The 13,990-nt window shown below is 44.7% G+C and overlaps 1 long non-coding RNA gene across 1 annotated transcript; it reads left to right on the plus strand.

The window, feature by feature from the left end:
• Positions 1 to 1,005: 1,005 nt before the first annotated feature.
• Positions 1,006 to 9,247, plus strand: LOC132244748 (uncharacterized). The gene is made up of 2 exons (XR_009456495.1): positions 1,006 to 6,919; positions 8,488 to 9,247. It is a non-coding gene; the product is annotated as an uncharacterized LOC132244748 (long non-coding RNA).
• The last annotated feature ends 4,743 nt before the right edge of the window (positions 9,248 to 13,990 follow it).

The raw sequence follows: 13,990 nt of genomic DNA on the forward strand, positions 1-13,990 counted from the left end.
CTCCCTGATATATGATTTCAAAAAGTTACAAACAGGTTTGGGCCCCAGGCCAAGTTCTGACATGTTTGCAGTGAACTTGTAAGTATTATATTCCAGGAAAAAGCATAACCATGTTGTGCACTACTAGTGCACTGAAGCAGGCCCTCTCCCCCTCTCTCTTTGTTAAAAAAAATTGATGAAAGAATAACTGATCAAGTCTAATAAGGTAAAATACAATGTCGTTATTTACAACTCAATTTTCCCTCAAAACTTTTCTTATTATTGGAAATGTTTTTTATTATCACCAAAATGGTCTAAAAATAGTTCTGTCTATTTTTTTTGCAGAGCAAATAACTAATTTCTGTATTGGATAAAACTATATAGTGGTATAGAAATACAAACATTTCAAATATTTCCTTGTCCACCACCAGAAAAGTGTAAGTATACAAAGCAGCCACATGAAACCCATGTGGATTGAGAGTCCTGCAAGTACTGGCTTGGCCCTTCTCGAGCAAACAAACCTTCTCATTATGACGTGTCATTGTGAGGTTTCAATTTTCTAACTTATGATTTTCCCTTATTTAAAAGAAGGAGAACTGGATTCAGTGATGGTTTATTTTTGTTGTTACGGCTGGCATTTTATCATTGGAAAAGAAAAATGCATTCTTATTTTCTGTAACTGTTTACTAAAGACTCCACAGCAAGATCGACCATAGGTGTGTAGGTCTGGGAGCCCTGCAGTAATACAAGTTCTTCGTGTGTCTGTACTAGGGCTGCGCGAAGCTTTTGGTCCCTGATTTGATTCAGTAGAGATTCGGCCCAATTCGGTGGCTGAATCTCTGAATCCGAATTGAATCAGCGGACCCTTGAACCTCTCTGAATCAAATTGAAGCCCTACAAATCAATTCGGGGAGATTTGGACATAGACACAGCTTTGAATGTTTTTTCTGCATAGCTCTAGGTAGCAGGCGGGTCATGAATGCTGCAATGCTGAGGCACATGGAGTGTCCCACAGAAGCACGGCGGGCTCCCCAACGCGCTTGGCAGCAGACCCGAAAGTGGATCAGAAGCACTTCCGATCCACTTCTGGATTCACCATCGAGCACGTGGAGGGCCCCCCGCACTCCTGTGGGACGCTCCGTATGTCCCAGCATCGTAGTAATTACAAGCTGCGTCTGGTACCTCAAGGTATGTAGAAAAAACAGTTAAAGCTGTGTCTGTCCGAATTGCTGATTCTCTGAATCAACATCAAACCTTCGGATTCAGATTTGGTTGAATTGAATCAGGGACAGTGATCTGAATCAACGAATCAAATCACCGTTCCTGATTTGGGCCGAATCCAAATCGAATAGGGCCCGCTTTGCACACCCCTAGTCTCTACCTCATGCACAATAACATTCCTACAAAAGCCTCTTTTTCCACGCACGTTTCAACAGCAGCATGAGCTGTGGCAAGAAAGAGCCTAGTCCTGCTCCATGGTGTCAGGGAAAGAGCTAGTCTTGATTTCAGTGCGAGTAAACCTGGACCCCATCCCTCTAGTCTACAATCAGGTGACTGTCAGTATGGCTTTTCTGGCTCAAAGTCCCTAGCAGAGATGCAGCTTTCACTGGCAAATGCTCCTTGGTCAATTAACTTAACTTTAAGCACACCTCTTAATCACAACCTGCTGGAGACAAGCTCTCTTTTGCCTTTTCCATTTGCATTTACATCAGGAATGTTACCAGCACAGCTATGTTGATTATTTTTTTTTTTTCTTTGCCAGGTGTGACAATTACTCATAATCTTTGTCAAGATAGGTATGCTGGCAAATCTGTGCAGGAGGCTACTCCGGGAAGTGGAAGGGACTTTCAGGTGGACATAAGCCAGACTCTCTCGCGTTACACAGCCAAACAAAAACAAGAAACAAAGTGGAGCCATGTTTGCTTTCATTAGTATGCTAGCACCTTCCATGCTTGCTACAATATGAGAAGTCCTCATTTCCATTGATTTGTTGCGTATTAGTGAAGTAGAAATAAATGAGGTTCTCTGTGCAGCATGAATTTGAGTAGTCCAAGGGCCTGACCAAGGTCCTCTTTATGCTGTGATCCTACTAAATAACAAACTGACATGGATCCCAAGGTGAGACTCTGGCAATATTGGGTGGAAACAGCAATGTTATGTAAAGAAAGTCCAGAACATCTGCAGAGAAGTAGGAATGAGCTGTAGCATGATCCCTCACTACTACTTTATTTTTTAAAAATCACCTTTTACATTAAAATGCGTACCTGGTAAAAAGGATTTACTGAACTATTTTAATATTCAGTAGAAGAATCTGTTTTCATTGGAATATTCAGATTTTCTCGTGAAAGACCTGGCTCCCCACCCACAAATATTGAATATATATGTGCATGTGTATGTATATATGAATGTGTGTGTCTATGTCGCATGCAACCCATTTAGATCAAGAGTACTGGGGATACTGTTTTTACCATGCAGAGTTAAAAACAAAATCAAAATGTGGTTATGCCCTGTAAGAATTCCAAAATGGGCTAATCTTACCCTGGGACTTGTAAGTGGAATTGATTAGATTTGGTGTTGTGACACTTTTTCTTTTTGCTGATAAGTGTGTGTTCCTTCCTTCAAGACTGCACAGAGAAAATATGCAAAGAGATCACAGGTACCCTTGTTGCAAGACTTTTTTTCTCAGGCCCTGTAGATTCCTTTGCTGACATCATTTTTCATGCATATATACTATGAGTTTAGATGCAAACTCATAGTAGCTGGAGTTCACTGGAGTCTGCTCCTGCTCCCATTATATCAGTAGAAAATTGCTTTTCTCTTCAGGGAGAACCAAACTTATCCTCTAGAGTAAGAACTTGCTCTAAACTCAAGCATCACATTTCATTCTTGCTTCAGAGTAAAATAAGGGCCTCATTATACATGAATTTTAGGCACCTCCTAGAGCCCTAAACCCTTGGATTGTCTGTATATTAACACCTGACACTAGTTGTAAATACATTTTAGGATGCTTAAAGCTATGCTTCTGCAGGGCAGATTTATCCCCAATCTGTGTATCCCAGCTCCTTTTCCATTTCTGTGCAGCCAGTCCGACAGATGAGCTGCCAAGATTGCATCCTGGGATGCTGGAGGACTGCAGTGCTACAGGTGGGGGACAGTCAGGGCAGGTTTTCAGCCTTAAGGTGTGACTGATCCAAACTCAAGTTAGCACTGAGCAAAACACAAACAGCTCAACGTGCAACAAGGACGAAAAATAGCTTTTAAGACTGTTTTCCCTCATGCTCTTTCCTCAGTAATTGTTCATCAGTTCAAACAAAGACCATGTTGTCGTTTGTTGGTGTTGTTTTTGTGGGTAGAGGGCTGGTAACTTCCCTAACTAATAATACATTCTCAGGGCACAGTTGATGATAATCTAGAAAAACATTTCTAAGTACTCAGATTTTCAAAGAACAGCTAGTATATCAATTTTTTAATCCCCTGGCTACCTGTAGCCAAATGTATTTCCCACAGGACATTCCTCTGTGATACGTGCTACAGTTTGAATCTCAGCACACTCACACTTGGCATCTTTAATAAAATTCCATTTGCAAAGTACCTAGTTGTCCACCTTATTGAACATAGTCGAGCCCTGCCTTGGTAAAGCAAAGCCAGGAGATTTAGATGTGGGGTTCATGATAAGAAATGTATTAATGAGGTCAGTTGTCTTGCATCGCTGGGTCCATTTTCCTCGATATCAAAGTTTTCATGATTCAGTTCTTTTCCCACACTCCAAATCACCTTCTTTGACATAAGTCTTGGCATATGGGAATCATCAAGTTCCTCAAAAATTGGTAGTGAATTGAATACAGGCAGGTTTTTTTTTAGACTCTAGCTCCCTCCACACACAGGATAGCAGAGTTCATGTGAAATAGGGCTGCTCAGTCATAAGTGCAGCTGCCTAATCGCACACCTGCCCCAGGTCCATGTACAAAATAACCATCACACAGTCATTGTCTCTGTAAACGCAGGTCTGTGACTAGGGGCAGGTCCATGGCTAGGGGCTTCTGGTAATCATGTATCTGCTCTCCACCTTGCCAACACAGGTGATCCTAGCAGAAGTACAGAACCACAGACAGCATCGCTCTCAATGTCAACAATAGCAGACAAGCCTCTCTCCATCCCATCACAGTTGCGATCCTTGTGAGGATGCCTTGGGAGGACAGGCCTCTGCCTATGAGAGCAAACAATAATAGAGAACAAAAGGCCTGTGTGAGTGAAATCCCTTGTGATTTCCGGTTCAGGGCAATGAAGACCCTTCTGCAAGGCACTTGGGTGGGCTAGTTCTGTGCAGCTTTCTCCACGTAGCCATTCTTAGTAGCCAGCGTACTGCAGACTACATGCACACAGACACTTTGCCCATCACTCTAAGCTTTGGGAAAGGATCTTGTGGGTTGGGGCTTTCAGAAGGAGAGGCCAGACCTGGAGCAGGATACTCAGCAAAAGAGAAAAAGAGAAAAACACAAGCTCTTCTCCCACTCCAGCCACAGCCTTCCCAATGTAAGCTTTGGTTACAGCTTAAACTGTGTCCCAGTATCCCTCCCCAGCCCATTTGAGGGATGAATACCTGCCTGACTTCAGGGAGGGAATGGCAGCAGCAGGGCTAACTGCCCCACCCAAAGCCTTGGGGCTTGAGTAGCAGCGCCCCACTAAGATTGGGACTTTCTCAAACTCCTGATGCAGCAAAGTGTGTATTAGGAGAGAGCATAACTGACAGAGGATCAGCCTAGCCCCACTGTGCTCATTCAAGCTCTCCAGGATACCAGGCAAGAGCTGAGACACTGGGCAACACTCCCTCTCTCCAGCAGACTCTGTTCTTCAAGATCCGGGGCTTGTTAATATGTCAGCCTAGAAAGTACTGTAGTTTTCAAAATACAGCCTACCTGCTTCGGAAAAAAAACCCCAAACAACGTTGCTGGTAATCCCACTGTTCATTACATGCAAGACATAGGGTGAGAACAGTTCCTGCAAAAAGAAAAAGTCAAATCTTCATGCGATCTAGAGGATGCAGAGCAATGAGCAGGCTCACACTCTTGCTGCTCCTCCCCAGTTAGGTGCTACAAGCCAAGATCTTTTTCTCTGCATTCTGACTTTCAAAAACAAGGTGTATAGTATACGTTGGTACATGCTGTATGCGGGGAACTATGATATGCACCTTTTAGTTGCACCATCACTGCCCTACTTGAATGTTACTCATTCTGTACATGATCCTTTCCAAATGAAAAGACCAGTGAAAACACAAAGAGTATTTTTGGGAAGCTTTACCTGCCATTTTGGAACAACAACAAAAGGCATACCCAACCTTCCCAGGCAGCCCTCCAGACATTTTCCTACAATTCAAAGAAGATGGAAAGGGTTTTCAGAGTACTTAGTGTGACAGCTTGATTGTTGGCATGTACGCATGGGTAGGCTTCCTCCCATCCAGAGAACACATCAATAATAACAAGAATGTACTCATAAGAACAGCACTTAGGTAGCAGCAATTTAAGGTTACATTTGCAGCTGACAGTAGAAGTTTCCTCTATTTAGTAAGATGGGAATTGGAAATGTGCTGAGTTTTGCCCTTGAGCAGAAGGGCCATCACAGCATGTGGAACTGCAACGGTTAAAGAGTGTCTCAAAACTAGAGAATTTGCCTTTTCAACCAACAAGGCAGCAGCTGCAAGTGAATGGAGGCAAGGAGGAAGTCCCGCAGCCACGGGATCAAGGGCAGAGCTGTATTATGCAATTGGGCGATGCTTTTCACCGTGCAGCTGAGTGAGTACTCCTAAAGCGATTTCTTCCTATTCATGACAAAACAAAGTAAAGGGTTTCTTATAATTAGGGAGTCCAAGAGCGGGAGCAACAGCAAGGGCTTGCTTAAGGGCCACAAACGCTTGTTTGGCTTCAGGAGTCCAAGGGAGGGGTTCTGGGGTGGTATCATGAGTAAATGCTTGCAAGGGTTTTGCAAAAGCAGCATAACCCAGGATCCACTGTCTACAATAACCCGTTGCACCTAAGAATCCCCTCATCTGTTTTCTAGTCATAGGTTTGGGAATGTTGAGGATAGCTTCAACTCTACTAGGGCTTCTCTGGTTTTTCTGCTGCTTCTGATACAGAAACCAGTGACCAGCAAAACCATCTCGCACGTGTTCCTTTTTGGGGTTTTTTGTTTTGTTTTGGTTTTTTTGGGGGGGGAGATCTGTGTTTTCAAATGTCTGATTGCATAAGGGCCTTGAATGCTGTATTGTAGTGATCTTAAATGAAGGGCAGCAGTCATGCAACCGAGTTGCAATAGGTTTAACCCAGTCAACTCAGTGCCTTAAAATATTTTGAGGAAAGGATTCCTTAGGGTGATATCTTTTATTGAAGCAATTGCATAGTTGGGATAGTGTTAGATAAGCTTTCGAATGCAGGACATTCTTCTTCAGGTGGCATGTTTTGGAAATAATATAAATGCTATCTTTTGTGGTTTAAAACAACCTGAAACTATTGGGAGACTCTGATTGGATGTAGCTTATCCACATCCTCTCCCTATTGGGTTTTATTTTACTTGTCTTTGAAGCTTCTAGTGTTGACCACGGTTTCATTCAAGATACCAAATCACCTGGTTCACAAGTCTGATCTAGTGTGGCAATTCCTGTAACTTGTCTGAATGCTATTTCTAGTGCAACTGCTTAATTTGAAGGCTTGTGAAGCTATGATTTCAGTATAAATCCCATCAGCTTTGCCATTCATTCAGCTTACCCATCTTTTCACTCCCTCTTGTTCAGGTTCAAGAGCGGTTTGTGGCTCATGGAAATGACAGACTCAAGCTGATTGTATTACTGTGTAGTGAGGATGATGAGACGGTCCAGAAAGCAGCTGCGGGAGCTTTGGCCATGCTGACAGCAGCACAGAAGAAACTCTGCTATAAAATGACTCAAGTGGTAAGGAGTGAAATCTGATTCCCAAAGACTGAATGGTGTGAGCACACAACTCCATAGCAACCTGGATTTATTCTTGTTCAAATATTCATGAATTCAGTGCCACTACCTAATGTTAAGTTTGGTAAAGGTTTGCTTTTCAATCACTGGTGATAGCTAAAGTCAGGATTCAGGTGACTGGCAGAACAGTACAGAAGTACTTGGCTGGAAAAGCAGGAAGAATTAAAGGACATTATCAAAGTGCTTTCCTGGGCAGAGAACTAAAGCAAGACAGGTTGATGAAGGCTGCTTGCTCAGCCTCTGTTTCCATGGGCCTAATATCTCCATTTCTCAATTTAGCTATCAGTGATTCAAAAGCAAACTGTTACCAGACTTTAACATTAGACTTTAGGTAGTGACACTGAATTCATAAATGCTTGAACAAGAATAGTCTGTTTTCTGAAGAAAGCGTTTAATTGAGTACAGCAATTTGGAATTTCAAGTATGTAACAAAGACAACAGAAACATTCTGCCAAGCTAAGACACAGTCCAGTAAGACACAGTGACAGCACACACAACTTCTCCTAACTTAAAACGAAATGTAATAAGCCAAAGAGAGTCAACAGGAAGCCTTGCATAGCTCTTACATAATCCTGAGGGCAGAATGTCTCAAAGTCTCCGCGGGATCTGCAGGTCATCTTAGAGGATAAGGAGGAGATCCCACAGGCTTCATCTTTGCCTGGGTTTTTAGAGGTGAATTTGCACCACCTGCTCCCCCTTGAGTGCCTTGATCATAACATGCTTCTCATGTCCAGTCCATCATGTATTGCATACCCCACACAACTAATTCATTCAGTGTCTTTGTCTCTTCTCAGGGGTGTTGGTTGTAGCCGTGTTGGTCTAAGGACATAGGCAGACAAGGTTCTTTGGGTAAATGTGATATCTTTTATTAGACCAACTAAATAGTTGGAAAAAATTGTTCTTTGCAAGCTTTTAGGCCCAAACACCCGTCTTCAGGCTCTCTCCCTATGCCTGAAGAAGGGTGTTTGCACATAAAAGCTTGCAAAGAACAATTTTCCAACTATTAGTTGGCCTAATAAAAGATATCACATTTACCCAAAGAATCTTGTCTGCCTCTGCCTCTTCTCATGTATTCCAGTCTCTCACCCCTTACAGGTTCTGCTTTGAAATGTAAATGTAGTTCCCTGCTGTCTGGTTATGCCAGCTGTTTAAGCAGCCTGGTAACCCTACCCTGCTCCCTCAGGTCACATAGCTCCAGAATCAGTTAAAGGCCCCACATTTGTGACAACTGTGCCAGGTTTTTTCCAACAAAACTGTGGAAAGGAATTTGTTATTCTACAGTCAGAAGACACCATCTAGCATAACAGCTTGATGGGGGATGAGCTTTCATGGGAACAGAGAGAAATTTTCACGGGCTAGCATCAATTGTTCCTGTCTTAAGTGACCACTTTCTCCCCACTGAAAAGGACCTTACCTAGTGGCAGGCCAACCTTGTGCTCTTAACTGAGATTTTCCCATAATATAAAAAATCTCCAGTTGGTCATTCACAGTTTTTTTTTCCTTCCGTTCAGACAATTCAGTGGCTGGAAATCCTGCAGAGGCTCTGCTTGCAGGACAGTGTGGATGTTCAGCACCGTGGGCTGGTTGTTGCTTACAACCTAATCAGCGCTGACAAAGAACTCGCCAAAAAGTTGGTAGAGAGTGAGCTCCTGGAGATCCTGACAGTCGTTGGCAAACAAAAAGATGACCCCAAAATACAGCATGCTCTTGACGCAGCTCGTGAGTGCCTTGTGAAGTGCATGGACTATAGGCTGATCAAACCGCTGTCACGGGCATGAGGACATCATTGTCTATTGAGAAACGGCAAGGAAAGGGAGGCCACCAGGAGGTCTGGAAGTCTTCCAGATCTGCATAAGGACACTCAGTCCCATGGCCAAGGCTTTACTGAGCACTGGCTTTGTGTGTTTTGTCCTGAAAGAAGGTAAAACTTAATGATATCTAGGTACTGCAAATACCTTCAGTGCCAGGATGCAGCAAATTTCCACTGAAAGAAGCAATATGGGAAGCACATTGAAAAGCTGCTGCTTCAGGAAGTCTCAAAAAGGATAAAGAGAATGAGTGGACTGTTTTCACAAATGAAAATTCTTTATTTCAGCAATTCCTAGCAGTGGAAGAACAAGCACAAGGTTTTATTTCCTCACATCAGATGTTCAGAAACTAGTTCAGATTTGTTATTTAAAAATGATTGTTTCTTCTTTTGAATTGGAATGCAGGCATTTAGCATGCGAGAGCACTGGGTGGATTCATAATAAACAGCATCTTTGCTCTGTGGGTTCCTCGCAGTCTCCCTTTGATTTAATGAGTCTTTGTTAGTCAGAATTTACTGAGGGGAAAAGAAGTGAAGACAGAGCTTGCACTTTTTCACCTCAGAAATAGGCAGTGCTGTATTGTCCTCTGATTATTCATCCAATAATATGAGTCACTGATTAACATCTAGATAAATCTCGGAGAACACTTCAGTATGTGCAGAGACAGTTGCGCATGCAGAGACATCATGCACGACTAGAGACTATGATAGAAGGTCTGTCCGTAGGTAGCTAGTATTGCGAAAATTTTCTAAAAGCCCTGCAGGGACAAGGATTCACAAGGGAAGTGGATTCAGCTAGTGCATACGGAGCAATGTGACCACACACTTTTGGTATAGATGTAGAAAAAAATAAATAAATCTATCTTTCCTTCATAGAAAAGACCTTATGTACCTCCGTACAATACATAAAGCTGCTTTTTGGCTCTGGGTGCCAGGCATGATAGAAGGTTAAGAGAAACGTCCTGCTCTGCAGGGACTGGGTTGATACTAACACAGTGATCCTTTCCAGGCGGGACAAGTAGAATTCACACATCCTGGTCCAGCTGTCTCCTTTCTGCGCTATAGTAATTCTCAGGCAAGAACAGTTGGTGTGCAGGGAAGTAGGAGAGCAGATAGGTGGAAAAAAACAGAGTCTGTCCGAGAAGTCACTGAAAGGTGGGCAGCAATGGGCTGCGACTGCTGCTTCTATGCTACGTTCTATTTTATTACCACCTCATCCACACCCCATTTGTGCAGCCCATGCTCCTGACTCTGCTGCCTGACACCTACATTGTAAGCCAGGCTATTCTCTCTGTGACTCGTCTATATTATGCCTCCACAATTCTTCATTATTACAAACCCTAGGTGTTCCTATTGTATAAATTAAAAATAATTAGGGGCCAACCCTTGGAGAAAGCTGTCGATCTGTGTGACCTGTAGTACTGAGGCAGTCTCTGCTGAAATGGTGCAGGTTATGTAAGTTATGGGTTTATTCAGTAAATATCGGAAGTGTTCTGATAACGGCACTTATGGCACGTGAACCACCAGAAGAGGACTAAGCTACGGTGACACGAGACCAGAATATCCACCCACATGTTTAATAGGCTTTTTGATTCTGACCTAGCTTTGTAAAATTTACTTATTCCCTCAGCATCACACCTTGACTAGACTGGCCTCATCTCTCCCAAGTGTCTAGATGTAGGGCATCCCTATAAAATACTGACACCCTGAGCAGGGATCTTCTGTCCCTTCCTACCAGAACTGTCCTCCCTCTGTTCAGCTCTCTAAACCTGCTTATTTCCCTACCCCACTGCAAACAGGCCTTGTTCAGTCTCATGTGCCACATAACTCTTCTGATTTCCTCTGCCTGAGAAGGTACGAGAAGCCTGGCAGAGATGCAGCTGAGCCCAGTCCTGCTGCCAGGCCAACTCAGACCAATTCTGCCACTCTGTGTTTGTACGCTGTCCCTCAGCTGAAACCTGCATGGCAAGCATGTCTTTTTGGTGCATTTCCTTGCAATCCTGTATACTCGTATCTTTTGATTTCCCCTTTGATAATGGCTACCCTTAAAAGAGATGGACGATAGGTAGGTGGAGATGGACCTCGGGGGGGGAAATTACGGGTAGGTCCTCAGTTCTGAGGCAAGAAGGGAGGCTCTCTAGTTTCTTACCCCTGCCCTGGACTATAGCTCCAAGGTTCTCTATTTAATCTCACCCTGGCTCAAAGCTTGGCTTAGTTTTAATTTATTCAACAAGCAGCCTGAGAGCTTTGAACACAGCATGTCAGAGTTATCTCACCTCACACTGAAAGGAAAAGGCCTCTGGAAATTTTGTGGTTATAAATTTTGCCCAAATTCACCAAAAACAAATGTAATGCCAGAATCTACCTAACCTGGTAGAATCAATTGATGGATCACTCATATCAGCCGCACCACTTCCATGTGCGAGAGCTCCTCTGGGAGCAAACAGACAGGGCCATAGGGAGAAGCTCCAGTTCAGACTCTCCAGTCTGCTCACTCCCTACCCTGTCATTCCTCCTTGCTCGCTGTGCGTGAACCAGTGGTGCACTGGCAGGCAAGAGAGATTTGTCTTAACTCCCTCTGCAGTGGGCAGACTTGCATGTCCTCACAGGAACTTTGCTTTCCCGCACTGACAAGAATATCCTCAGTCCCCAGTGGAATCCCCACCCCACGCAGAGAAGCCAGTACAGTGTCCAGCTACATTTTTGATGCTTTAAAAATAGCAGTACCTCGTTCTTGATGAAAATAGCAGGACTTCGTTCTTGATGAATATAAAGTAAAATGTTCTCCTGCCCCACAAACCTGGAACCAGTGGCTGAGGTTCCTTTGGGGCCCATTTATGCACTCTGAGCTGGAGATAAGCATACTGGGGGAATATATCCAGGAAAATCTAGACAAAGGATTTATCCACCCACCCATCCAGGTCTCCAGCTGGGGCTCTAATCTTCTTTGTTCCTAAGAGGAGGGATCCCTCCACCTCTGTGTGCATTATAGAGCTTTTAACAGCGCAACTAGCCACAATTGTTATCCACTGTTCCTTATGAATGAACTTTTTAAGCAGCTCAGACTGGCCACAATATTTTCTAAGTTAGATTTACAAGGGTCCCTGTTGCAGGGCACTGTTGGTGCCTGCTAAGATCAGAGCAAAACAGCCAGCAGGTGCTTGATTGTGGCAGCCAATTTTTAGATCCCTGGCTGCCTATGTAAATAGAATAGTTGGCTGCTGGCAGGCAGGCAGCAACATTGCCTGGCTGCTAGTATCACCTTGGAGGTAAGGGAGGAGCTGTAGGGGATGGCTAGGAGGCTCCTGGTCCTGGGCATGACCTAAAACTGCACCCTGCCGGGAGTGTGTGGCCTGGTGGGGCTTTCAGTGGCAAGGGAGCCCCCAGAAAATGCCAGGCCAATTACCACCCCGGTGAAAGGTGGGTTGGGGTACCTTAATAACCCTAGCTCCCACAACTGGGTGGGTTACCCCATAAAAGGGTCAGGAAGGTGAACCTGAGAGAGAGGGCTATAGACTCATAAGCCTGATTTGGACTCCCTTGACTGGTCAATGATGGGGCCTGGACCAGAAGGGTCGAAGGGCCAGGGCCCACCACGGGGCATGCCCAGAGCTGAGGGGCTGGGGTCCTGAATGGCCTTGGAGGTGAGGCTAGGGCCTGTGTGGCCAAAGGTCCTGTGGGGACCATGCCCGAGAGGGGAAATAGCTTCAGGGAGCTAGGTAGCTTGAATGAAGGCGGGGTAGGCCGCCGGAATGGAGGGATCTTAGAGGGGTCCTGATTGGAGGATTCTGGGGCCCAGTGTGGGGCTGGTGAGATTAACATCAGCGGATGCCATTGGCAAGGCATGGGCTGTGGTGTAGGGGAGGAAGAGAGCTGTAGATAGCGCCCCCTGGCATCAGGGCAAGAAATGGGCACCCTCCCACTTAATTAACAACGTACTTAAATGTCATCAAGGTGTGATGGGCGAGAAAGCAGGCGGTTGGCCCAGAACAGGTGGGCGGGGCATTAGTAGATCGACCCCCCAGAAGACCCCCTGTTACAGGCCCACAATTTAGTCTGAATACAAGAGAGAGACAAATGGAAAACCATTTTTTTGACCTGTTATGGGCATTTTGAATATATGGTCATGCCTTTTTTGGCTTTGTAATATCTCTGCTGTATTCCAGCATTTTGCTAATGGCAATTTTTGGGGCATGCTGGATCAGTTTGTCATAATCTACCTAGACAACATTTAATTTTGTTTCTGATGACCCAACCCATCACGTAGACAGGTTTTACAGAGGCCCCAGGAAAACCATTTATATGCCAAGCTCAAGAAATGTGAATTTGATAAAACCTCAACTGAATTTCTGGGATATATCATTTCTCCCAAGGGTCTGACCATGGACCCACACATGATAATTGCAGTCATCGAGTGAGTCACCGCACAAGAGGGAACAGCAACGTTTCCTAAGGCTTACTCATTTCTATAGACATTTTATATGGGGGTTTTCACACCTTAGCCCAGAGGTGGGCTATTATTTGACCTGAGGGCCACATAGGGAGTCTTGATCAGCTGTTGTGGGCCAAGTCAGCACCGCCACTTACCTCCCTCCTCCCCAACAACTCACCAAAACTCCCTATTTGGCTGTGAGTGGGTAGGAGTGGCGTGGGAGGGGCAGAAAAGGCTGGGGTCACATGTTCCTGCCCTCTGGGGTACATGTACATGTGCTTGCAAACCATCAGGTGCTGCTCTACATCCCTCACCTCCAGTTTCATAGATTTCATAGACATTAGGGATGGGAGGGACCTCGAAAGAAAGAGTCCAGCTCCCTGCCCTAGGGGCAGAAGTCACCTAGAGTCAAAGGGTCCCAGCAAGATAAGCGTCCAAACGTTTCTTGAAAGTGTCCAGAGTTGGTGCTTGCACCACCTCTGGGGGGACTCTATTCCAGGCCTTGGGGGCTCAGACAGTAAAGAAGTTTTTCCTTATGTTCAGCCTAAAATGATCTTGGAGGAGTTTGTGACTTTTGGACCTTGTCTTAGTTGGAGTGCTCTGGTGAACAGGCATTGCCCCAGATCCTGATGCACACCCCTGATGTACTTATAGGCTGCCACCAGGTCACCCTGGAACCTGCGTTTTTTCAGGCTGAAGAGTCCCATGGCTCTCAGCCTCTCTTCATAAGGCCTGTTCTCTTGCCTTCTGATCATGTGCGTGGCTCTCCTCTGGA

This window comes from Alligator mississippiensis, chromosome 14, assembly GCF_030867095.1.
Source record: "Alligator mississippiensis isolate rAllMis1 chromosome 14, rAllMis1, whole genome shotgun sequence".
NCBI classification, from domain to species: domain Eukaryota; kingdom Metazoa; phylum Chordata; order Crocodylia; family Alligatoridae; genus Alligator; species Alligator mississippiensis.